Source organism: Taeniopygia guttata, chromosome 2, assembly GCF_048771995.1.
Source record: "Taeniopygia guttata chromosome 2, bTaeGut7.mat, whole genome shotgun sequence".
Classification (NCBI taxonomy): Eukaryota; Metazoa; Chordata; class Aves; order Passeriformes; family Estrildidae; genus Taeniopygia; species Taeniopygia guttata.
In genome coordinates this window covers 97,058,273-97,068,014 of record NC_133026.1, presented here as the reverse complement: position 1 = coordinate 97,068,014, position 9,742 = coordinate 97,058,273, and positions in this window count along the sequence as shown.

The window sequence follows — 9,742 nt, the reverse complement described above, 5'->3', positions numbered from 1 at the left end:
TGGGACTAGTGGAATTTACTTTTGTGTCCAACTGAAATAACGTTGTATTTATTTTAGAGATGAGGACGACTCTAATTTGTGGTAATATTCAGTTCTTATCCCTAACAGTTCATTAGACCTTTACAAATATTTTTTTAAATGACAAGTTTCTATGATTTATCTGCAAGTTAATGGTTTCACTTCTAATGCTTTAGGTTTCTGTTTCTTTGGAAACTTGCTGACAGCATACCATAAAATACTGGAGTGAAATGTGATTTTATATATTCCATTACCTGTAAGAAAAATGTTGAAAGGTATAACTCAATGAACAAATTTCCTACTAAGCATTAGTTATAGAGGTAAATTAAATTTTATATATGGTATCAGACAAGAAGGTTAAATTAAAGAAACAGTGTAGTAATTTTATTTAGTGCTAAACCAAAATATTTTGGAATATATACTATGAATTGTATAAAAATAAAGCAATTAAATATGCTGACCAGGAAAATGTAAAAATATTCAAAATGCACAAGATAACAAGGATTTATTTATTTGTTAAGCAGCGATTTTATGTCATCAATTGTATACTTCCATTATATCTGACTTTTCAAAAGTTGATTTCTACATGCTGCATTTGCAGAAGTGTTTTTGCAGACCTAAGAAAAGGTCTTTATTTTTAGAAGGAAATCTTATTCAAACACTTTACAGGGATTCCTGCTCTTTCTTTCCTTCAGTGCCTTAGATGGGAGGAATTTCTTCCATGCCTTTATATGTTCTTCCTTCTTCTTTGTCTTTCAACTGCAAGGTATGGTACATAGTGTGCTTTTATGCTTACTTGTATTTAGTAACTTTCTGACTCTGAGTAACACTGGAATAAATGTTTAGTACAAGATACCAATGCAGGGCTGAAAGCAGAAACTGTTCTCAACCCAAGGATAAAATACAGCATACGTGAACAACTGAGCCCTCATTACTATTCTGTTAATTGTTTATAGAAATAATTAAATCTGCTACCACATTAATTTGGATTTTAAATTATGTTTTCTAATTGGCCACACCTGTCTGACTTTTCAACTAATAATGACTTTTTCTTCCTCTCTTCTGAGAATAGTTGCTGTTAATGGTGTTCAGTAGATGGCTTTGTTTATTTGAGCAAACTGTACCTTTTTGTATGTTCACTAGCCATCATACATTGAAATTCCATGGGTGTTTTCTCCATAAGACATGTTTAGTGCAGGCTTTCGATCATTGCTGCAGGGTTTGGATAAAAAGCATTCACTGCTGCATATGATTTGATAGGAAAAAATGACAAAATTAAATATCTATAAAACTAGGAGTTATGTGTACAGTAGGGAAAATCTTCATGGTGTAAATAAGTGTCACCACTATAGACCATTTACTTTTAGAAAATCTGCTCTGTGATTCTTGTTTCTCTGATTCCTCTTTCAGAATATCAAACCTCAAATTTCATTAAAACTATGACAGTATGTCAAGCTGGCTTTAGATTAATTAGAAATAAGAAAATGCTGGTCTTTGAATCCTTGCTTTTCCAATCTCTTAAAATATGCCAGTAAACCTAATCCATCATCTACAGCAGTTTCTGGGTAGACAGCTGAGACACTTGCTATTAACCCTGACCTAGAAATACTCTGTAATTCTGACTGAGCTAAATGTAGCATCTTCATCTCTAATTTTTGCTTATCTGTTAATTTCATTTTGACCTTTTTTTGCCCTTCATCTCTTTTCCAAACAAGTGGAACAATTAGAATAGCTAGAGACTTCTCAATTGCAAATATCATCAAAATTGCTACAACAGCCTTCATTAGACATTTCAGAGTATCTAATAGGGAATTCTGTCTTCAGAGCACAAGCATTACAAGACTCGGAGAATACGGAGGGTTTTGTAATGATCTTGTTTCTTTCCTTTAGGTGATCTCAGTCAATTTTATAATAGCATGAGTCATTAGGGGTCCCAACTGTGCATTAGCTGAATACTAAAGTGCACTTCTCTGCTTCACTGACTGAGGCCATTTGCCAAGGACAGTATAAATGCAGAAGGAATGATAAACAGGATTCATTGAGACCTAGTTTATAAAAACTTCGGAGTGAAACTTTATATACTCATATAAAACTAGGTATGAAGTTTATTTGAAGGCCACGGATCAGATAGAAATAAGATATGGAAGGGTTATTTCATACAACGCAAAATTTAGACACTAGAATGGGTACTGCTTAATTCTGCTGATATGCAAACCCTGCATGAGCCTTGCTGCCTCTTTTTCAAGTTTTGTGGCACCTGAGATTTATGTCCCAATATGTATCAACTTTTGAGGCAATGAGATCCGCATTGAACCTGGTGTACTTCTGATTACTCTTAAGCCAAGTCAAGGTCCAGAAACTAGGTATTTACAGGCAAAATTCCTTTAAATGGTTTAATCCTTGATGTGCTGAGGATGAATATAATGCACACATATCTGCAAAGTTTATAAATATTATAAATAAAATTTATAAAACCCTCATCATTTCTATTTAAGCTACACTTTAATGTTCATCTTTAATGCTAAATGTGAGTACAGTTCTAAACTAGACCCAAAATCTAGGACACAGTTAAGTGTATTATCAATATCCCAAAGAATTTTCTTTCCTTATGTTTCTCCCATGATATAATCTTTTTTCCCCTCTGTAACAGAAGGGTGCCGTCTTTTTGTTCCCCATTATAGAGGAGACAGTAATTTTCTCTGTCTGTCTGGAAGGGCATTTCTGGAGGCAAAGGACATATTCAGTTCCTGTAAGCAAAAATCAGATAGGAAGCTACATCTTGATATAAATTTCCCGGGCACTTGATGTTGGTTGTGCTCTAAAAGAAAGGTTTACCTTTGTTCTGCTGATTCCCAGAGGGATGGATATAACTATTTCTTTGAGTGGTGTCCATAATCGCCATAACATAATTTTTTTCCACCTACTCCTTTGCTAAATGCTTTTTTCTTGGGTGTCTCTAGCAAGCTGGAGGCAAACTACCTGCTAACATTTCCTGGCTCCTTGTCTGGACCTCTAACACATTGCCATCCAGATAGCATCATATTCCCCATTTATTTTTAGAAGGAAAAGAATGTATTAATGAGGGAGAAGGCTCCTAAACATTAGTCTTTACAGAGATTATGTAGGAAAGGCATTGTTTATTGAGTAGAAGTTTCTGGTTGAACTCCTTCTGTCCCAAATGCATTCATCTCAGTTGCTTTCATTCAAAGCTTGTCCTGTGTGCTGCTTTTTAGCAAGTGGCTATCTACAAGAAGATTTCATTTGTAGAGAGGTAAATTACTTGACTTACTTGTAAATATCATCTTTATCTTCGGTATCTTGGCCAATAGAGCTCTAGAAAGCTGACAGAGGAAAGCATTTGCAAAAAACTTGTGCCATGTACTGCCTTCAAAGACAAAATCATTTTTATGGTTACAAATATACCTATCAAAATGTATATATTTCCATCTGCATAAATAAAATTAGGTAGAAAAATATTAATTGTGTATAAAATTTTCTCACAGCAGCAGTCTGCAGTCTTACAGTCAGTGCAATGGAATCTCAGTCATGTACAGATGCCCCCAGCTCCATGGGGCCTGCTGCTGTCATGACTAAAGAATTAGCACACACAAGTATTCTGAATAGAGAGAATCCATATCTGGAAAACAAGCAAATTTGAAATTATTTGGGAATTTCTCTTCAAGACCTAGTGGTGGAACTATTAAATAGTTCACATTTGTGTTATTTTGGTTATATAGAACAGCTTGGTAGCTTTAACTTATTTTTCCTTTTTCTTTTTCTTTTTCTTTTTTTTTTTTTTGTAATTTCAGTAGAACAACTACTAATACTAAGAGTACTAGTAAATGAATGCTAATAGTACTAATAAGCATAAGGTAAAACAGCTGAATGTGTGAAGGATACTTTTCTGCAACTTTTAAAGCTCATTTTTTATTGACTATGTTTTCAGTAAAAAGTTTAGTTCTACTCAATTTGGTCTTGAAGAGATACAATAGGGCTAAGGCACTGATCTTCCTTTCACAAGTACCGACAAACATGCATTGGTATACTGGATCTAAAATCTCTTGTATATGAATCTTAAAAAGTGAAATGATTATACTTTCAGTTGTAATGTAAACAATTCTTTGACATCTCTACAGTGAGTAACTTCCCAAACCATTAAACTCCTCTTAATTTTGTAAAGAGTATTTTAAATTGTGAAATTATCTGGGGTTTTCTTTGTGTGAATCAGCAAACATCTGAAAATAGGAATAAAAACATCAGATCTTTTCTTTGTAATATAAAAGCAGATAATGGAAAGGAGGGTGTACATTTTTGTTGTCATTTAATTTTAAAGCACTTCAGAGCTCAGAACATGGGAATTTGCAGCAATACATGCTGGATATAGTGCAAATTGTTTATCATCTTTGGACTCAGATAGGAGCAAGACAAAATTTGACAACCTATACTTAGCACAACTAGACTTTTTGCATCAATAAAAAACTTGAAGAGGCAAACTCAGTTTTGATTACAAATTTTAAGATGCTTTTGCTAAGCTTTTATGTAAGCAAAAAGAGTTTTGTTAGAAAGTATTAAAGTGTAAATTGCAGCTGATAAATCCCTATTATTATTTTGAAAGAGAAAATGAGCTCTTCCTTAATGAGAGTCTGAGCCCTGCTTCATTATTTGGCACAATTTTGTGTTTGATTAAAAGATAATGACATTGGGCACCCAACTATTTGGATTTGAGTTGCTACTACAAATCAGGATATGAATCTATTTTAAGTGCACTTAAGTAGAATAATGTTTAAGTAAGCATTATCTTCACCTGTCTCATTGGGACTGAAAAGTGCATTTAGAACAGAACAACTGTTTTATTATTTGACTGAATCGTACCTGATGTGAAACTACTACTCACCATATGGCTTAATGAATCCCTAGTTAATAAGCTGTGAACACTATATTCAAAAGATAATAGAGTGAAATATGAGCATTTTAATTCTAAACCATATGTCTCAGGTATTAAAAGAAGGAAAACTATGAGCTGGTTTGTCATATTGGATTGGAAGAAAATAATTACTTTGTTCTGTTTAAAAACAATATAGAATAATGCACAAGTAATATTTTTTATGACAAAAAATCTGATTAATGCTAAATAGAAAAAGAAGTGATGCAATGTACTTACTAATGTCAGTATTTTAATTTTTCTCCAAATACAAAACATCCTCTGTGTTGATTCAATAGTTCAAGTTACTTGGAAGGCAGTATCAAAATGTGTGATTTTATCTAGAAAAACATTTTGAGGGATAACACTAAAATATTGAAGTATTTAGAGCTTTAATGTGAAGGACCTTAAAATTAAAGCTCATCAATGCATTGAAGTAAGTTATTTGGAAAGAAATAATTGGCATCCTGTTGTGGACATCCCTAGTGTCTAAATCAGTATATAATGATGCTAACTTGTCCTCTTTTAATTAAGAAATTTTGACATCTACTTTCTAATGTCTGGTACAATATACATACTCTCAAAAGAGTAAAGATTTGCATTGAATATATTTGATTCACTGTTATGGAAATCTGCTTGAGCTTTCTGGGAATGCAGTGCTTGTACTCCGAGTTTTAACCTTGCCTAACATCTCTCAATGTTAAAATCCTTGATTTTAAATTTACTGGATTAAGGATTTTGCATTAAAACGTGAGTCTTTCTCCATTTTGTGTTATTTGTATCTAAGATTATTGAGCTGAATGTCAAACTCTTCCTTTGACAGATGTTTACTGTGAATATTTCTCCTTTCTGAGATTATATGAAATTTGAATTTGTATTTCATATATGTGAGAGATAATTCTACTAGTCTGACCTCTTGTAATTGCTTTGGTATCTGGTCTTTCACTCTGGAAATGTTATCCTATAACTTATGACTGTGTGATTAAACCCCCAAGAAGGAACAGCATAACATTTCAAAACCTTCCTCTGTGCAAATCTTCCCTCCTCTGCCAATCCACTTGTAGGGCTTTTTGTGGCATGGGGTCCAACCTGGTGCAGCCATGCAGGCATGCAGCCATGCAGCTGAGCTGTGTACAGGTGGCTGAGAGAGGCGAGGTCCACTCTGTCTTCACCCTGACCTGCTTTGAACCTGCAGCTCTTGCTCTTGGTCTTGCCTGAGATGGGTGGGCGGATATTTCTGAGCCTCCCACTTCTTCATTCCTGACCCTGACCACCACCCCAGCCTAACTTCTGCTCACCCCGTCCCCATATCCCTGCCCGCCCATCCTGCAGCTGTGACCCTGCTCTACCCTTCCTGCTCAGGAGCCCTGGAAGCAGAGCCCATCCTGGTGAGGTCCCTGCGCTGATGGCAATGCTGTCACACTTGGCTCTCAGCTTCCTCTGTCAAGCAGCTTCCTGACAAGCATACTGACCTCTAGTCAGAATTTTGATTCCTTCCATTTTCTTCCAGGACTGATTTTGCTAAATATTCCTTGGGCAATTTTCTTTTATTTCAGATCTGATATCTTGTGGGACAATGGAACAACCTGCTGATGCATAAAATCACGTTAGATGTCTTTTTTCCTTCACTAATTTCCAGCTTGACGTGGCTCCTACAGATATCAGTCTCCAAAGTCCTGTCTGGATTCAGTGGAGCAAGGAGAAACCTGTAGAATTTTTCTGGATAAGCACTGTGTGTATGAAGGGCATATGAAATCTAATAAGAATGTTTGATCACCTCAAAATTGTATTCTAAGTATTCTAGTAGTAATTTATTACCTGTATTTCAGCAAGGCTTTCACAATACCTTTTTTTTTTTCCATTAGCAATTTATCATCTTCTTCATTAGTAATATATCATGTGCATAATAAGTATTTATTACAGTTTCTCTCTGGGCTGAAATTATGTTTGAGAATGAAAATATAAATGATTTATTGACACAGAAGAATACTAATTACTGAAAAAATCCCCAGAAAACTGGGATAATGTAGAGCTTTAGCACTGAGATATTAGCATCTCTGACTCAAATAAATTTTCAACCTTAAGGTGTGTCTGTGAAGAATAAATATCACAGTGTTACTCATAATAAATACTGAGAGAGCAAATGTGTCTCAAGCAAAAAAAAAAAAAATAGAACTTTTGAAAGAATGAACTTGAGGTAAAATAAAAAGTTGATATTGTATTTGATGTGATATAAAAACATTCTCTGTTGAAGAAGTTATCTACTTGAAAGGCAGAAGTTCTTAAATAAACCTTGTTTCCTCTTCCCTCATAACTTTATTCTATAATAATTTAAATTTGCCTTTTAAATTGTGAATTATTTGCTACTTCTATTGTTACAGCTGTATCAATAGTGAATAATATTATTCATTATTTAGTAAACATTATTATTAATTACTATGGTCCTGCATTTTAGCCCCTCAATTTACAATATAAATAATTTACAGAAACCATCAAGAAAAAGGGCAGACCCTTTCCAAACAGAGAAATTGCCTCACTGCTGATTTTTTAGTGATCAGATCCCCCAAAGGTAACCAGACACACCAACAAATATCATAAATTCAAATATCATATTTCCAGTTAGCAAGGGAAATTGCCTGTCTCAAAATTATTCCATGCAACTCACTATGCCAAAGGACTCTGGAACTATCCAGCAGGGAGTATGGATCAGAAGAACAAATCATGGAGAGCTGTAGGTGACTTTGGCTGAGATACAATATGATTTTACAATATTGATATTAAGTGGAGGGAGCATATGATTCTAAGCACCACATCTATATGTCACTCACTAACTGATAAAGTGTCTAAGAAAAGCAAAAACAGAAGATAATTTTGGAGTGCAGACAGGAAAATAGAGATTCTCTCTTCCTAGGCAATACCTTAAACATTTGGCTACTCAGACATCCTCATCACTTCTCTATAGCTCAGAAATTTCCTGACCCATACATTTCTCTCAGTTCAGCAGCAGAGATTCAAACTGAGAAGTGAAAGCTACGTTAGATATGTTGCACAAAATAACCTAGGATGAAGTGGTATGTCATTCTTCTAGTTAAGGGTATTTCTCTCTCCTGTGAGGATAAGCTATTCAACAGTCTGTGGAATACAGGAGATAAAATCACCTCCTCCCCCATAAAAGAAAACAGTAGCTCCACTTTCTAGGAATATCAATTCTATCAGTGGCAAGTGTTCTAAGGAATGTTAGGCTTGCAGATCCTGACCTGGCTTTGTTACAAATCAGCTGCTTGCACTGCTCAAAGAGTATGAATGGGATGCACAAACTGCAAAGTTTGAAGAAACAAACTAGGCACATACAGAATTACAGTGCATCCAACCAAAAGTGCTCAGAACTCTGCATGTAGGTGCTTGCATTTGTCAGCATCTCACTTTATGAACTGTAACCCACTGTGAAATTCACCTTCATTTCATGAAAAGATAACAAATGCCAAGGTGAATTCCGATGATGCAAGATACCTGTCCATTTTCTTACTTATGCAGGAAACAGAAGCTGAGTTGTGAAATAATACAGTTAATTTGATTTTTTTTTTTTAATATATGAAAAATTCAGAGATTTCTTGCTTCTTTTTTTAAGCCATAAATATATATGCTGGCATTGCACATTTCTTGATATGCAGTCTATGTGATATGCTTTTTTACTTCATATTTAATTGTTTTTTTTTTAAAGCAGGTTATTTTCATTTTGCTTTAAGTAGCATTGTATTTATTTTAGCTAATAGCTCTTTGGAGTGCATAGAATTGACTGCCTGATGATGACATTATTTCGTGTTAGTTTAGGTCTTCATAAGGTGGCACTACTACCTGAAATTCTTGTCAGTGTTTTCTTGACTGAAACATTGTCCCTTGTGCTGTAAAAATAAAAAAAAATCCCAACACCACCAGACAGCTGAAGAAGGTTCATTGAAAAAAAACCCAGCTGGAAGAAGCAGGTTTAAATATAGTTTTGGTGGGCTTTTTTTTGCTGTTGGCTTTTTTTTTTTTTTTTTCCCCAGGTTAATTATCTCAGATGACTTCCCTGAGGTAGTTCATTGCAAGGCCACATGACTTCATGTGCCTGCAGTTATGGGTGGAGAAATAATCACCCAGGAATGAGGGGGTGGTGAGATGACTCTTTGATGACTGGGCTGGCTTATGTCATATTAAACTGGTTATGAAACTGCAGTGTACAGCTCTACTCCATTTAAATGGGATAGGGTCTTTCTTTATAAGTTATGTAAGTTCTATAATTTACATAGCAGTAATGAGTAAAGCCAGGAAAAATAGGGGAAAACAGTTAGAGGAACACAGTTGCTACTAAAATGTTCCCACTATTACTTATTTCTGCATGCATTTTGGTAAATAAGCATATACACATGAGAAGATGTAACAAAATAGAACCCAGGAGGGCAAATAATTGTACTCTTTTGATTTCTGTGACTTTGGCAGAGCTTCTCACTCAAACTTAGAGCTTTAATTTTTTGCTGGCAGGATATCTATGGAGTTAGTTACTATCCCTCTTCATGAAGATCATTTTATTGGTAGTGGCTGCTTTGTGCTTTGGAGAGCCTACAGGGTGTGTTTAGCACCATGATATGTATTTGAACATTCCTCTGAGTCTACTTATTTTTACCCAAACAGTACATGGGATTTCCTTACAAAAATAAAAAAATACAGCCATACTCCCCCTCGAGGAATTACAAGTAAGAGGTTTCATTGCAAATATGAATATATAAACTTATATACCCAATTCACTGCATAGAAACCGTCAAA